A 17,577-nucleotide genomic window follows, 5' to 3' on the forward strand; every position below is an offset into this window, starting at 1 on the left:
ACTGAATGTTCTCCTGTTTTAGGTACATTTGGCATTTTTGTGTTTGCTGATGCTTTTATGTTTGGCAGGTTAGCTCAGTTGGTTAGAGCGTAGTGCTAATAACGCCAAGGTCATGTGTTCGATTCCCATACGGGCCATGTGATTTTTATTGTTGTACTACAAGAAATGCCAAGAAGGGATTTTATACAGCGGCAACGTGCATGAAGTGTGGGATGAATGCATTGGCTACAGTTAGCAGCCCTTGAAACTTGCTAGAGAACATCATAGACACATACAAAACAGAGAATTTTTTAATCCATGTTAGGAATAAACAAAAATGTCATCCTTTGGCTGATGCAGCATTTCTCTATATGGCATACATAGAAAACTTTTTCTCAAATATAGCAATATGGCAAATCTAAGAAATGCTATGGCAAATTAATCAATCAGGACATTTATTTGGTGATTGAATCTACTATGGGGGACTAAGTTTTAAGAAGAGAAGAAGAACAGACCTTTACTCTCATTAGTGCACACTGAAGAAGAAAATTCTTAAAACCAGAATATCTTAAAACCATAGCACAAGTGATGGATCACTGCATTCTTATTGCAACTTTTCCTATTTCCAAATGTTTGACAAACATCTCTCCAGTTGAAAACTGATTTGAAACAGCTTCAAAATTAGTTTGGAGTAAAAAAACCACTGAAGATGATGGGATTTATACAAAGTTTAAATATAGATAAGCTATCCTAAAATTCAACTTTAAGGAAATTGAACAAAGTTAGGTCCCACCAAGATTTGAAATCAGATTACTGGATTCAAAGTCCAAAGTGCTCACCATTACACCATGGAACCCATTATTAGAGAGTCTTCCTCTACTCAATATTGCTGATCTTTGAAATACTGAATGTTCTCCTGTTTTAGGTACATTTGGCATTTTTGTGTTTGCTGATGCTTTTATGTTTGGCCGGTTAGCTCAGTTGGTTAGAGCGTGGTGCTAATAACGCCAAGGTCATGTGTTCGATTCCCATACGGGCCATGTGATTTTTATTGTTGTCCTACAAGAAATGCCAAGAAGGGATTTTATACAGCGGCAACGTGCATGAAGTGTGGGATGAATGCATTGGCTACAGTTAGCAGCCCCTGAAACTTGCTAGAGAACATCATAGACACATACAAAACAGAGAATTTTTAAATCCATGTTAGGAATAAACAAAAATGTCATCCTTTGGCTGATGCAGCATTTCTCTATATGGCATACATAGAAAACTTTTTCTCAAATATAGCAATATGGCAAATCTAAGAAATGCTAAGGCTAATTACTGGATTCAAAGTCCAAAGTGCTCACCATTACACCATGGAACCCATTATTAGAGAGTCTTCCTCTACTCAATATTGCTGATCTTTGAAATACTGAATGTTCTCCTGTTTTAGGTACATTTGGCATTTTTGTGTTTGCTGATGTTTTTATGTTTGGCCGGTTAGCTCAGTTGGTTAGAGCGTTGTGTTAATAACGCCAAGGTCATGTGTTCGATCCCCATACGGGCCATGTGCTTTTTCTTGTTGTCCTACAAGAAATGCCAAGAAGGGATTTTATCCAGCGGCAAAGTGCATGAAGTGTGGGATGAATGCATTGGCTACAGTTAGCAGCCCTTGAAACTTGCTAGAGAACATCATAGACACATACAAAACAGAGAATTTTTAAATCCATGTTAGGAATAAACAAAATTGTCATCATTTGGCTGATGCAGCATTTCTCTGTATGGCATACATAGAAAACTTTTTCTCAAATATAGCAATATGGCAAATCTAAGAAATGCTAAGGCTAATTAATCAATCAGGACATTTATTTGGTGATTGAATCTACTATGGGGGACTAAGTTTTAAGAAGAGAAGTAGAACAGACCTTTACTCTCATTAGTGCACACTGAAGAAGAAAATTCTTAAAACCAGAATATCTTAAAACCATAGCACAAGTGATGGATCACTGCATTCTTATTGCAACTTTTCCTATTTCCAAATGTTTGACAAACATCTCTCCAGTTGAAAACTGATTTGAAACAGCTTCAAAATTAGTTTGGAGTAAAAAAACCACTGAAGATGATGGGATTTATACAAAGTTTAAATATAGATAAGCTATCCTAAAATTCAACTTTAAGGAAATTGAACAAAGTTAGGTCCCACCAAGATTTGAAATCAGATTACTGGATTCAAAGTCCAAAGTGCTCACCATTACACCATGGAACCCATTATTAGAGAGTCTTCCTCTACTCAATATTGCTGATCTTTGAAATACTGAATGTTCTCCTGTTTTAGGTACATTTGGCATTTTTGTGTTTGCTGATGTTTTTATGTTTGGCCGGTTAGCTCAGTTGGTTAGAGCGTGGTGCTAATAACGCCAAGGTCATGTGTTCGATCCCCATACGGGCCATGTGCTTTTTCTTGTTGTCCTACAAGAAATGCCAAGAAGGGATTTTATCCAGCGGCAAAGTGCATGAAGTGTGTGATGAATGCATTGGCTACAGTTAGCAGCCCTTGAAACTTGCTAGAGAACATCATAGACACATACAAAACATAGAATTTTTAAATCCATGTTAGGAATAAACAAAAATGTCATCCTTTGGCTGATGCAGGATTTCTCTATATGGCATACATAGAGAACTTTTTCTCAAATATAGCAATATGGCAAATCTAAGAAATGCTAAGGCTAATTAATCAATCAGGACATTTATTTGGTGATTGAATCTACTATGGGGGACTAAGTTTTAAGAAGAGAAGAAGAACAGACCTTTACTCTCATTAGTGCACACTGAAGAAGAAAATTCTTAAAACCAGAATATCTTAAAACCATAGCACAAGTGATGGATCACTGCATTCTTATTGCAACTTTTCCTATTTCCAAATGTTTGACAAACATCTCTCCAGTTGAAAACTGATTTGAAACAGCTTCAAAATTAGTTTGGAGTAAAAAAACCACTGAAGATGATGGGATTTATACAAAGTTTAAATATAGATAAGCTATCCTAAAATTCAACTTTAAGGAAATTGAACAAAGTTAGGTCCCACCAAGATTTGAAATCAGATTACTGGATTCAAAGTCCAAAGTGCTCACCATTACACCATGGAACCCATTATTAGAGAGTCTTCCTCTACTCAATATTGCTGATCTTTGAAATACTGAATGTTCTCCTGTTTTAGGTACATTTGGCATTTTTGTGTTTGCTGATGCTTTTATGTTTGGCCGGTTAGCTCAGTTGGTTAGAGCGTAGTGCTAATAACGCCAAGGTCATGTGTTCGATTCCCATACGGGCCATGTGATTTTTATTGTTGTACTACAAGAAATGCCAAGAAGGGATTTTATACAGCGGCAACGTGCATGAAGTGTGGGATGAATGCATTGGCTACAGTTAGCAGCCCTTGAAACTTGCTAGAGAACATCATAGACACATACAAAACAGAGAATTTTTAAATCCATGTTAGGAATAAACAAAAATGTCATCCTTTGGCTGATGCAGCATTTCTCTATATGGCATACATAGAAAACTTTTTCTCAAATATAGCAATATGGCAAATCTAAGAAATGCTAAGGCTAATTACTGGATTCAAAGTCCAAAGTGCTCACCATTACACCATGGAACCCATTATTAGAGAGTCTTCCTCTACTCAATATTGCTGATCTTTGAAATACTGAATGTTCTCCTGTTTTAGGTACATTTGGCATTTTTGTGTTTGCTGATGTTTTTATGTTAGGCCGGTTAGCTCAGTTGGTTAGAGCGTTGTGTTAATAACGCCAAGGTCATGTGTTCGATCCCCATACGGGCCATGTGCTTTTTCTTGTTGTCCTACAAGAAATGCCAAGAAGGGATTTTATCCAGCGGCAAAGTGCATGAAGTGTGGGATGAATGCATTGGCTACAGTTAGCAGCCCTTGAAACTTGCTAGAGAACATCATAGACACATACAAAACAGAGAATTTTTAAATCCATGTTAGGAATAAACAAAATTGTCATCATTTGGCTGATGCAGCATTTCTCTGTATGGCATACATAGAAAACTTTTTCTCAAATATAGCAATATGGCAAATCTAAGAAATGCTAAGGCTAATTAATCAATCAGGACATTTATTTGGTGATTGAATCTACTATGGGGGACTAAGTTTTAAGAAGAGAAGAAGAACAGACCTTTACTCTCATTAGTGCACACTGAAGAAGAAAATTCTTAAAACCAGAATATCTTAAAACCATAGCACAAGTGATGGATCACAGCATTCTTATTGCAACTTTTCCTATTTCCAAATGTTTGACAAACATCTCTCCAGTTGAAAACTGATTTGAAACAGCTTCAAAATTAGTTTGGAGTAAAAAAAACCACTGAAGATGATGGGATTTATACAAAGTTTAAATATAGATAAGCTATCCTAAAATTCAACTTTAAGGAAATTGAACAAAGTTAGGTCCCACCAAGATTTGAAATCAGATTACTGGATTCAAAGTCCAAAGTGCTCACCATTACACCATGGAACCCATTATTAGAGAGTCTTCCTCTACTCAATATTGCTGATCTTTGAAATACTGAATGTTCTCCTGTTTTAGGTACATTTGGCATTTTTGTGTTTGCTGATGTTTTTATGTTTGGCCGGTTAGCTCAGTTGGTTAGAGCATGGTGCTAATAACGCCAAGGTCATGTGTTCGATCCCCATATGGGCCATGTGCTTCTTCTTGTTGTCCTACAAGAAATGCCAAGAAGGGATTTTATCCAGCGGCAAAGTGCATGAAGTGTGGGATGAATGCATTGGCTACAGTTAGCAGCCCTTGAAACTTGCTAGAGAACATCATAGACACATACAAAACAGAGAATTTTTAAATCCATGTTAGGAATAAACAAAAATGTCATCCTTTGGCTGATGCAGCATTTCTCTATATGGCATACATAGAAAACGTTTTCTCAAATATAGCAATATGGCAAATCTAAGAAATGCTAAGGCTAATTAATCAATCAGGACATTTATTTGGTGATTGAATCTACTATGGGGGACTAAGTTTTAAGAAGAGAAGAAGAACAGACCTTTACTCTCATTAGTGCACACTGAAGAAGAAAATTCTTAAAACCAGAATATCTTAAAACCATAGCACAAGTGATGGATCACTGCATTCTTATTGCAACTTTTCCTATTTCCAAATGTTTGACAAACATCTCTCCAGTTGAAAACTGATTTGAAACAGCTTCAAAATTAGTTTGGAGTAAAAAAAACACTGAAGATGATGGGATTTATACAAAGTTTAAATATAGATAAGCTATCCTAAAATTCAACTTTAAGGAAATTGAACAAAGTTAGGTCCCACCAAGATTTGAAATCAGATTACTGGATTCAAAGTCCAAAGTGCTCACCATTACACCATGGAACCCATTATTAGAGAGTCTTCCTCTACTCAATATTGCTGATCTTTGAAATACTGAATGTTCTCCTGTTTTAGGTACATTTGGCATTTTTGTGTTTGCTGATGCTTTTATGTTTGGCCGGTTAGCTCAGTTGGTTAGAGCGTGGTGCTAATAACGCCAAGGTCATGTGTTTGATTCCCATACGGGCCATGTGATTTTTATTGTTGTCCTACAAGAAATGCCAAGAAGGGATTTTATACAGCGGCAACGTGCATGAAGTGTGGGATGAATGCATTGGCTACAGTTAGCAGCCCTTGAAACTTGCTAGAGAACATCATAGACACATACAAAACAGAGAATTTTTAAATCCATGTTAGGAATAAACAAAAATGTCATCCTTTGGCTGATGCAGCATTTCTCTATATGGCATACATAGAAAACTTTTTCTCAAATATAGCAATATGGCAAATCTAAGAAATGCTATGGCAAATTAATCAATCAGGACATTTATTTGGTGATTGAATCTACTATGGGGGACTAAGTTTTAAGACGAGAAGAAGAACAGACCTTTACTCTCATTAGTGCACACTGAAGAAGAAAATTCTTAAAACCAGAATATCTTAAAACAATAGCACAAGTGATGGATCACTGCATTCTTATTGCAACTTTTCCTATTTCCAAATGTTTGACAAACATCTCTCCAGTTGAAAACTGATTTGAAACAGCTTCAAAATTAGTTTGGAGTAAAAAAACCACTGAAGATGATGGGATTTATACAAAGTTTAAATATAGATAAGCTATCCTAAAATTCAACTTTAAGGAAATTGAACAAAGTTAGGTCCCACCAAGATTTGAAATCAGATTATTGCATTCAAAGTCCAAAGTGCTCACCATTACACCATGGAACCCATTATTAGAGAGTCTTCCTCTACTCAATATTGCTGATCTTTGAAATACTGAATGTTCTCCTGTTTTAGGTACATTTGGCATTTTTGTGTTTGCTGATGTTTTTATGTTTGGCCGGTTAGCTCAGTTGGTTAGAGCATGGTGCTAATAACGCCAAGATCATGTGTTTGATCCCCATACGGGCCATGTGCTTTTTCTTGTTGTCCTACAAGAAATGCCAAGAAGGGATTTTATCCTGCGGCAAAGTGCATGAAGTGTGGGATGAATGCATTGGCTACAGTTAGCAGCCCTTGAAACTTGCTAGAGAACATCATAGACAAATACAAAACAGAGAATTTTTAAATCCATGTTAGGAATAAACAAAAATGTCATCCTTTGGCTGATGCAGCATTTCTCTATATGGCATACATAGAAAACTTTTTCTCAAATATAGCAATATGGCAAATCTAAGAAATGCTAAGGCTAATTACTGGATTCAAAGTCCAAAGTGCTCACCATTACACCATGGAACCCATTATTAGAGAGTCTTCCTCTACTCAATATTGCTGATCTTTGAAATACTGAATGTTCTCCTGTTTTAGGTACATTTGGCATTTTTGTGTTTGCTGATGTTTTTATGTTTGGCCGGTTAGCTCAGTTGGTTAGAGCGTGGTGCTAATAACGCCAAGGTCATGTGTTCGATCCCCATACGGGCCATGTGCTTTTTCTTGTTGTCCTACAAGAAATGCCAAGAAGGGATTTTATCCAGCGGCAAAGTGCATGAAGTGTGTGATGAATGCATTGGCTACAGTTAGCAGCCCTTGAAACTTGCTAGAGAACATCATAGACACATACATAACAGAGAATTTTTAAATCCATGTTAGGAATAAACAAAAATGTCATCCTTTGGCTGATGCAGCATTTCTCTATATGGCATACATAGAAAACTTTTTCTCAAATATAGCAATATGGCAAATCTAAGAAATGCTAAGGCTAATTAATCAATCAGGACATTTATTTGGTGATTGAATCTACTATGGGGGACTAAGTTTTAAGAAGAGAAGAAGAACAGACCTTTACTCTCATTAGTGCACACTGAAGAAGAAAATTCTTAAAACCAGAATATCTTAAAACCATAGCACAAGTGATGGATCACTGCATTCTTATTGCAACTTTTCCTATTTCCAAATGTTTGACAAACATCTCTCCAGTTGAAAACTGATTTGAAACAGCTTCAAAATTAGTTTGGAGTAAAAAAACCACTGAAGATGATGGGATTTATACAAAGTTTAAATATAGATAAGCTATCCTAAAATTCAACTTTAAGCAAATTGAACAAAGTTAGGTCCCACCAAGATTTGAAATCAGATTACTGGATTCAAAGTCCAAAGTGCTCACCATTACACCATGGAACCCATTATTAGAGAGTCTTCCTCTACTCAATATTGCTGATCTTTGAAATACTGAATGTTCTCCTGTTTTAGGTACATTTGCCATTTTTGTGTTTGCTGATGCTTTTATGTTTGTCCGGTTAGCTCAGTTGGTTAGAGCGTGGTGCTAATAACACCAAGGTCATGTGTTCGATTCCCATACGGATCATGTGATTTTTATTGTTGTCCTACAAGAAATGCCAAGAAGGGATTTTATACAGCGGCAACGTGCATGAAGTGTGGAATGAATGCATTGGCTACAGTTAGCAGCCCTTGAAACTTGCTAGAGAACATCATAGACACATACAAAACAGAGAATTTTTTAATCCATGTTAGGAATAAACAAAAATGTCATCCTTTGGCTGATGCAGCATTTCTCTATATGGCATACATAGAAAACTTTTTCTCAAATATAGCAATATGGCAAATCTAAGAAATGCTAAGGCAAATTAATCAATCAGGACATTTATTTGGTGATTGAATCTACTATGGGGGACTAAGTTTTAAGAAGAGAAGAAGAACAGACCTTTACTCTCATTAGTGCACACTGAAGAAGAAAATTCTTAAAACCAGAATATCTTAAAACCATAGCACAAGTGATGGATCACTGCATTCTTATTGCAACTTTTCCTATTTCCAAATGTTTGACAAACATCTCTCCAGTTGAAAACTGATTTGAAACAGCTTCAAAATTAGTTTGGAGTAAAAAAAACACTGAAGATGATGGGATTTATACAAAGTTTAAATATAGATAAGCTATCCTAAAATTCAACTTTTAGGAAATTGAACAAAGTTAGGTCCCACCAAGATTTGAAATCAGATTACTGGATTCAAAGTCCAAAGTGCTCACCATTACACCATGGAACCCATTATTAGAGAGTCTTCCTCTACTCAATATTGCTGATCTTTGAAATACTGAATGTTCTCCTGTTTTAGGTACATTTGGCATTTTTGTGTTTGCTGATGCTTTTATGTTTGGCCGGTTAGCTCAGTTGGTTAGAGCGTGGTGCTAATAACGCCGAGGTCATGTGTTCGAATCCCATACGGGCCATGTGATTTTTATTGTTGTCCTACAAGAAATGCCAAGAAGGGATTTTATACAGCGGCAACGTGCATGAAGTGTGGGATGAATGCATTGGCTACAGTTAGCAGCCCTTGAAACTTGCTAGAGAACATCATAGACACATACAAAACAGAGAATTTTTAAATCCATGTTAGGAATAAACAAAAATGTCATCCTTTGGCTGATGCAGCATTTCTCTATATGGCATACATAGAAAACTTTTTCTCAAATATAGCAATATGGCAAATCTAAGAAATGCTAAGGCTAATTACTGGATTCAAAGTCCAAAGTGCTCACCATTACACCATGGAACCCATTATTAGAAAGTCTTCCTCTACTCAATATTGCTGATCTTTGAAATACTGAATGTTCTCCTGTTTTAGGTACATTTGGCATTTTTGTGTTTGCTGATGTTTTTATGTTTGGCCGGTTAGCTCAGTTGGTTAGAGCGTTGTGTTAATAACGCCAAGGTCATGTGTTCGATCCCCATACGGGCCATGTGCTTTTTCTTGTTGTCCTACAAGAAATGTCAAGAAGGGATTTTATCCAGCGGCAAAGTGCATGAAGTGTGGGATGAATGCATTGGCTACAGTTAGCAGCCCTTGAAACTTGCTAGAGAACATCATAGACACATACAAAACAGAGAATTTTTAAATCCATGTTAGGAATAAACAAAATTGTCATCCTTTGGCTGATGCAGCATTTCTCTGTATGGCATACATAGAAAACTTTTTCTCAAATATAGCAATATGGCAAATCTAAGAAATGCTAAGGCTAATTAATCAATCAGGACATTTATTTGGTGATTGAATCTACTATGGGGGACTAAGTTTTAAGAAGAGAAGAAGAACAGACCTTTACTCTCATTAGTGCACACTGAAGAAGAAAATTCTTAAAACCAGAATATCTTAAAACCATAGCACAAGTGATGGATCACTGCATTCTTATTGCAACTTTTCCTATTTCCAAATGTTTGACAAACATCTCTCCAGTTGAAAACTGATTTGAAACAGCTTCAAAATTAGTTTGGAGTAAAAAAAACACTGAAGATGATGGGATTTATACAAAGTTTAAATATAGATAAGCTATCCTAAAATTCAACTTTAAGGAAATTGAACAAAGTTAGGTCCCACCAAGATTTGAAATCAGATTACTGGATTCAAAGTCCAAAGTGCTCACCATTACACCATGGAACCCATTATTAGAGAGTCTTCCTCTACTCAATATTGCTGATCTTTGAAATACTGAATGTTCTCCTGTTTTAGGTACATTTGGCATTTTTGTGTTTGCTGATGTTTTTATGTTTGGCCGGTTAGCTCAGTTGGTTAGAGCATGGTGCTAATAACGCCAAGGTCATGTGTTTGATCCCCATACGGGCCATGTGCTTCTTCTTGTTGTCCTACAAGAAATGCCAAGAAGGGATTTTATCCAGCGGCAAAGTGCATGAAGTGTGGGATGAATGCATTGGCTACAGTTAGCAGCCCTTGAAACTTGCTAGAGAACATCATAGACACATACAAAACAGAGAATTTTTAAATCCATGTTAGGAATAAACAAAAATGTCATCCTTTGGCTGATGCAGCATTTCTCTATATGGCATACATAGAAAACTTTTTCTCAAATATAGCGATATGGCAAATCTAAGAAATGCTAAGGCTAATTAATCAATCAGGACATTTATTTGGTGATTGAATCTACTATGGGGGACTAAGTTTTAAGAAGAGAAAAAGAACAGACCTTTACTCTCATTAGTGCACACTGAAGAAGAAAATTGTTAAAACCAGAATATCTTAAAACCATAGCACAAGTGATGGATCACTGCATTCTTATTGCAACTTTTCCTATTTCCAAATGTTTGACAAACATCTCTCCAGTTGAAAACTGATTTGAAACAGCTTCAAAATTGGTTTGGAGTAAAAAAACCACTGAAGATGATGGGATTTATACAAAGTTTAAATATAGATAAGCTATCCTAAAATTCAACTTTAAGGAAATTGAACAAAGTTAGGTCCCACCAAGATTTGAAATCAGATTACTGGATTCAAAGTCCAAAGTGCTCACCATTACACCATGGAACCCATTATTAGAGAGTCTTCCTCTACTCAATATTGCTGATCTTTGAAATACTGAATGTTCTCCTGTTTTAGGTACATTTGGCATTTTTGTGTTTGCTGATGTTTTTATGTTTGGCCGGTTAGCTCAGTTGGTTAGAGCATGGTGCTAATAACGCCAAGGTCATGTGTTTGATCCCCATACGGGCCATGTGCTTCTTCTTGTTGTCCTACAAGAAATGCCAAGAAGGGATTTTATCCAGCGGCAAAGTGCATGAAGTGTGGGATGAATGCATTGGCTACAGTTAGCAGCCCTTGAAACTTGCTAGGGAACATCATAGACACATACAAAACAGAGAATTTTTAAATCCATGTTAGGAATAAACAAAATTGTCATCCTTTGGCTGATGCAGCATTTCTCTGTATGGCATACATAGAAAACTTTTTCTCAAATATAGCAATATGGCAAATCTAAGAATTGCTAAGGCTAATTAATCAATCAGGACATTTATTTGGTGATTGAATCTACTATGGGGGACTAAGTTTTAAGAAGAGAAGAAGAACAGACCTTTACTCTCATTAGTGCACACTGAAGAAGAAAATTGTTAAAACCAGAATATCTTAAAACCATAGCACAAGTGATGGATCACTGCATTCTTATTGCAACTTTTCCTATTTCCAAATGTTTGACAAACATCTCTCCAGTTGAAAACTGATTTGAAACAGCTTCAAAATTAGTTTGGAGTAAAAAAACCACTGAAGATGATGGGATTTATACAAAGTTTAAATATAGATAAGCTATCCTAAAATTCAACTTTAAGCAAATTGAACAAAGTTAGGTCCCACCAAGATTTGAAATCAGATTACTGGATTCAAAGTCCAAAGTGCTCACCATTACACCATGGAACCCATTATTAGAGAGTCTTCCTCTACTCAATATTGCTGATCTTTGAAATACTGAATGTTCTCCTGTTTTAGGTACATTTGGCATTTTTGTGTTTGCTGATGTTTTTATGTTTCAGTTGGTTAGAGCATGGTGCTAATAACGCCAAGGTCATGTGTTTGATCCCCATACGGGCCATGTGCTTCTTCTTGTTGTCCTACAAGAAATGCCAAGAAGGGATTTTATCCAGCGGCAAAGTGCATGAAGTGTGGGATGAATGCATTGGCAACAGTTAGCAGCCCTTGAAACTTGCTAGAGAACATCATAGACACATACAAAACAGAGAATTTTTAAATCCATGTTAGGAATAAACAAAAATGTCATCCTTTGGCTGATGCAGCATTTCTCTATATGGCATACATAGAAAACTTTTTCTCAAATATAGCAATATGGCAAATTAGTTTGGAGTAAAAAAACCACTGAAGATGATGGGATTTATACAAAGTTTAAATATAGATAAGCTATCCTAAAATTCAACTTTAAGCAAATTGAACAAAGTTAGGTCCCACCAAGATTTGAAATCAGATTACTGGATTCAAAGTCCAAAGTGCTCACCATTACACCATGGAACCCATTATTAGAGAGTCTTCCTCTACTCAATATTGCTGATCTTTGAAATACTGAATGTTCTCCTGTTTTAGGTACATTTGGCATTTTTGTGTTTGCTGATGTTTTTATGTTTCAGTTGGTTAGAGCATGGTGCTAATAACGCCAAGGTCATGTGTTTGATCCCCATACGGGCCATGTGCTTTTTCTTGTTGTCCTACAAGAAATGCCAAGAAGGGATTTTATCCTGCGGCAAAGTGCATGAAGTGTGGGATGAATGCATTGGCTACAGTTAGCAGCCCTTGAAACTTGCTAGAGAACATCATAGACACATACAAAACAGAGAATTTTTAAATCCATGTTAGGAATAAACAAAATTGTCATCCTTTGGCTGATGCAGCATTTCTCTGTATGGCATACATAGAAAACTTTTTCTCAAATATAGCAATATGGCAAATCTAAGAAATGCTAAGGCAAATTAATCAATCAGGACATTTATTTGGTGATTGAATCTACTATGGGGGACTAAGTTTTAAGAAGAGAAGAAGAACAGACCTTTACTCTCATTAGTGCACACTGAAGAAGAAAATTCTTAAAACCAGAATATCTTAAAACCATAGCACAAGTGATGGATCACTGCATTCTTATTGCAACTTTTCCTATTTCCAAATGTTTGACAAACATCTCTCCAGTTGAAAACTGATTTGAAACAGCTTCAAAATTAGTTTGGAGTAAAAAAACCACTGAAGATGATGGGATTTATACAAAGTTTAAATATAGATAAGCTATCCTAAAATTCAACTTTAAGCAAATTGAACAAAGTTAGGTCCCACCAAGATTTGAAATCAGATTATTGCATTCAAAGTCCAAAGTGCTCACCATTACACCATGGAACCCATTATTAGAGAGTCTTCCTCTACTCAATATTGCTGATCTTTGAAATACTGAATGTTCTCCTGTTTTAGGTACATTTGGCATTTTTGTGTTTGCTGATGTTTTTATGTTTCAGTTGGTTAGAGCATGGTGCTAATAACGCCAAGGTCATGTGTTTGATCCCCATACGGGCCATGTGCTTTTTCTTGTTGTCCTACAAGAAATGCCAAGAAGGGATTTTATCCTGCGGCAAAGTGCATGAAGTGTGGGATGAATGCATTGGCTACAGTTAGCAGCCCTTGAAACTTGCTAGAGAACATCATAGACACATACAAAACAGAGGATTTTTAAATCCATGTTAGGAATAAACAAAATTGTCATCCTTTGGCTGATGCAGCATTTCTCTGTATGGCATACATAGAAAACTTTTTCTCAAATATAGCAATATGGCAAATCTAAGAAATGCTAAGGCAAATTAATCAATCAGGACATTTATTTGGTGATTGAATCTACTATGGGGGACTAAGTTTTAAGAAGAGAAGAAGAACAGACCTTTACTCTCATTAGTGCACACTGAAGAAGAAAATTCTTAAAACCAGAATATCTTAAAACCATAGCACAAGTGATGGATCACTGCATTCTTATTGCAACTTTTCCTATTTCCAAATGTTTGACAAACATCTCTCCAGTTGAAAACTGATTTGAAACAGCTTCAAAATTAGTTTGGAGTAAAAAAACCACTGAAGATGATGGGATTTATACAAAGTTTAAATATAGATAAGCTATCCTAAAATTCAACTTTAAGCAAATTGAACAAAGTTAAGTCCCACCAAGATTTGAAATCAGATTACTGGATTCAAAGTCCAAAGTGCTCACCATTACACCATGGAACCCATTATTAGAGAGTCATCCTCTACTCAATATTGCTGATCTTTGAAATACTGAATGTTCTCCTGTTTTAGGTACATTTGGCATTTTTGTGTTTGCTGATGTTTTTATGTTTGGCCGGTTAGCTCAGTTGGTTAGAGCATGGTGCTAATAACGCCAAGGTCATGTGTTTGATCCCCATACGGGCCATGTGCTTCTTCTTGTTGTCCTACAAGAAATGCCAAGAAGGGATTTTATCCAGCGGCAAAGTGCATGAAGTGTGGGATGAATGCATTGGCTACAGTTAGCAGCCCTTGAAACTTGCTAGAGAACATCATAGACACATACAAAACAGAGAATTTTTAAATCCATGTTAGGAATAAACAAAAATGTCATCCTTTGGCTGATGCAGCATTTCTCTATATGGCATACATAGAAAACTTTTTCTCAAATATAGCAATATGGCAAATCTAAGAAATGCTAAGGCTAATTAATCAATCAGGACATTTATTTGGTGATTGAATCTACTATGGGGGACTAAGTTTTAAGAAGAGAAGAAGAACAGACCTTTACTCTCATTAGTGCACACTGAAGAAGAAAATTCTTAAAACCAGAATATCTTAAAACCATAGCACAAGTGATGGATCACTGCATTCTTATTGCAACTTTTCCTATTTCCAAATGTTTGACAAACATCTCTCCAGTTGAAAACTGATTTGAAACAGCTTCAAAATTAGTTTGGAGTAAAATAACCACTGAAGATGATGGGATTTATACAAAGTTTAAATATAGATAAGCTATCCTAAAATTCAACTTTAAGGAAATTGAACAAAGTTAGGTCCCACCAAGATTTGAAATCAGATTACTGGATTCAAAGTCCAAAGTGCTCACCATTACACCATGGAACCCATTATTAGAGAGTCTTCCTCTACTCAATATTGCTGATCTTTGAAATACTGAATGTTCTCCTGTTTTAGGTACATTTGGCATTTTTGTGTTTGCTGATGCTTTTATGTTTGGCCGGTTAGCTCAGTTGGTTAGAGTGTGGTGCTAATAACGCCAAGGTCATGTGTTCGATCCCCATACGGGCAATGTGATTTTTCTTGTTGTCCTACAAGAAATGCCAAGAAAGGATTTTATCCAGCGGCAAAGTGCATGAAGTGTGGGATGAATGCATTGGCTACAGTTAGCAGCCCTTGAAACTTGCTAGGGAACATCATAGACACATACAAAACAGAGAATTTTTAAATCCATTTAGGAATAAACAAAAATGTCATCCTTTGGCTGATGCAGCATTTCTCTATATGGCATACATAGAAAACTTTTTCTCAAATATAGCAATATGGCAAATCTAAGAAATGCTAAGGCTAATTAATCAATCAGGACATTTATTTGGTGATTGAATCTACTATGGGGGACTAAGTTTTAAGAAGAGAAGAAGAACAGACCTTTACTCTCATTAGTGCACACTGAAGAAGAAAATTCTTAAAACCAGAATATCTTAAAACCATAGCACAAGTGATGGATCACTGCATTCTTATTGCAACTTTTCCTATTTCCAAATGTTTGACAAACATCTCTCCAGTTGAAAACTGATTTGAAACAGCTTCAAAATTAGTTTGGAGTAAAAAAACCACTGAAGATGATGGGATTTATACAAAGTTTAAATATAGATAAGCTATCCTAAAATTCAACTTTAAGGAAATTGAACAAAGTTAGGTCCCACCAAGATTTGAAATCAGATTACTGGATTCAAAGTCCAAAGTGCTCACCATTACACCATGGAACCCATTATTAGAGAGTCTTCCTCTACTCAATATTGCTGATCTTTGAAATACTGAATGTTCTCCTGTTTTAGGTACATTTGGCATTTTTGTGTTTGCTGATGTTTTTATGTTTGGCCGGTTAGCTCAGTTGGTTAGAGCATGGTGCTAATAACGCCAAGGTCATGTGTTTGATCCCCATACGGGCCATGTGCTTCTTCTTGTTGTCCTACAAGAAATGCCAAGAAGGGATTTTATCCAGCGGCAAAGTGCATGAAGTGTGGGATGAATGCATTGGCTACAGTTAGCAGCCCTTGAAACTTGCTAGAGAACATCATAGACACATACAAAACAGAGAATTTTTAAATCCATGTTAGGAATAAACAAAAATGTCATCCTTTGGCTGATGCAGCATTTCTCTATATGGCATACATAGAAAACTTTTTCTCAAATATAGCAATATGGCAAATCTAAGAAATGCTAAGGCTAATTAATCAATCAGGACATTTATTTGGTGATTGAATCTACTATGGGGGACTAAGTTTTAAGAAGAGAAGAAGAACAGACCTTTACTCTCATTAGTGCACACTGAAGAAGAAAATTCTTAAAACCAGAATATCTTAAAACCATAGCACAAGTGATGGATCACTGCATTCTTATTGCAACTTTTCCTATTTCCAAATGTTTGACAAACATCTCTCCAGTTGAAAACTGATTTGAAACAGCTTCAAAATTAGTTTGGAGTAAAAAAACCACTGAGGATGATGGGATTTATACAAAGTTTAAATATAGATAAGCTATCCTAAAATTCAACTTTAAGGAAATTGAACAAAGTTAGGTCCCACCAAGATTTGAAATCAGATTACTGGATTCAAAGTCCAAAGTGCTCACCATTACACCATGGAACCCATTATTAGAGAGTCTTCCTCTACTCAATATTGCTGATCTTTGAAATACTGAATGTTCTCCTGTTTTAGGTACATTTGGCATTTTTGTGTTTGCTGATGCTTTTATGTTTGGCCGGTTAGCTCAGTTGGTTAGAGCGTGGTGCTAATAACGCCAAGGTCATGTGTTCGATCCCCATACGGGCAATGTGATTTTTCTTGTTGTCCTACAAGAAATGCCAAGAAGGGATTTTATCCAGCGGCAAAGTGCATGAAGTGTGGGATGAATGCATTGGCTACAGTTAGCAGCCCTTGAAACTTGCTAGGGAACATCATAGACACATACAAAACAGAGAATTTTTAAATCCATGTTAGGAATAAACAAAATTGTCATCCTTTGGCTGATGCAGCATTTCTCTGTATGGCATACATAGAAAACTTTTTCTCAAATATAGCAATATGGCAAATCTAAGAAATGCTAAGGCTAATTAATCAATCAGGACATTTATTTGGTGATTGAATCTACTATGGGGGACTAAGTTTTAAGAAGAGAAGAAAAACAGACCTTTACTCTCATTAGTGCACACTGAAGAAGAAAATTGTTAAAACCAGAATATCTTAAAACCATAGCACAAGTGATGGATCACTGCATTCTTATTGCAACTTTTCCTATTTCCAAATGTTTGACAAACATCTCTCCAGTTGAAAACTGATTTGAAACAGCTTCAAAATTAGTTTGGAGTAAAAAAACCACAGAAGATGATGGGATTTATACAAAGTTTAAATATAGATAAGCTATCCTAAAATTCAACTTTAAGCAAATTGAACAAAGTTAGGTCCCACCAAGATTTGAAATCAGATTACTGGATTCAAAGTCCAAAGTGCTCACCATTACACCATGGAACCCATTATTA

The 17,577-nt window shown here is 36.0% G+C and overlaps 5 non-coding genes across 5 annotated transcripts; all 5 read left to right on the forward strand.

Moving 5' to 3' along the window:
* Positions 1-945: 945 nt before the first annotated feature.
* Positions 946-1,019, forward strand: TRNAI-AAU (transfer RNA isoleucine (anticodon AAU)). The gene has a single exon. It is a non-coding gene; the product is annotated as a tRNA-Ile (tRNA).
* Positions 1,020-2,337: 1,318 nt separating this feature from the next.
* Positions 2,338-2,411, forward strand: TRNAI-AAU (transfer RNA isoleucine (anticodon AAU)). Its single transcript has one exon. It is a non-coding gene; the product is annotated as a tRNA-Ile (tRNA).
* Positions 2,412-4,612: 2,201 nt separating this feature from the next.
* Positions 4,613-4,686, forward strand: TRNAI-AAU (transfer RNA isoleucine (anticodon AAU)). The gene has a single exon. It is a non-coding gene; the product is annotated as a tRNA-Ile (tRNA).
* A 2,200-nt stretch (positions 4,687-6,886) lies between these two features.
* Positions 6,887-6,960, forward strand: TRNAI-AAU (transfer RNA isoleucine (anticodon AAU)). The gene has a single exon. It is a non-coding gene; the product is annotated as a tRNA-Ile (tRNA).
* Positions 6,961-8,650: 1,690 nt separating this feature from the next.
* TRNAI-AAU (transfer RNA isoleucine (anticodon AAU)) lies at positions 8,651-8,724 on the forward strand. The gene has a single exon. It is a non-coding gene; the product is annotated as a tRNA-Ile (tRNA).
* Positions 8,725-17,577: the final 8,853 nt, after the last annotated feature.

Source organism: Taudactylus pleione, unplaced genomic scaffold, assembly GCF_031769625.1.
Source record: "Taudactylus pleione unplaced genomic scaffold, aTauple2 ptg000085l, whole genome shotgun sequence".
NCBI lineage: Eukaryota > Metazoa > Chordata > Amphibia > Anura > Myobatrachidae > Taudactylus > Taudactylus pleione.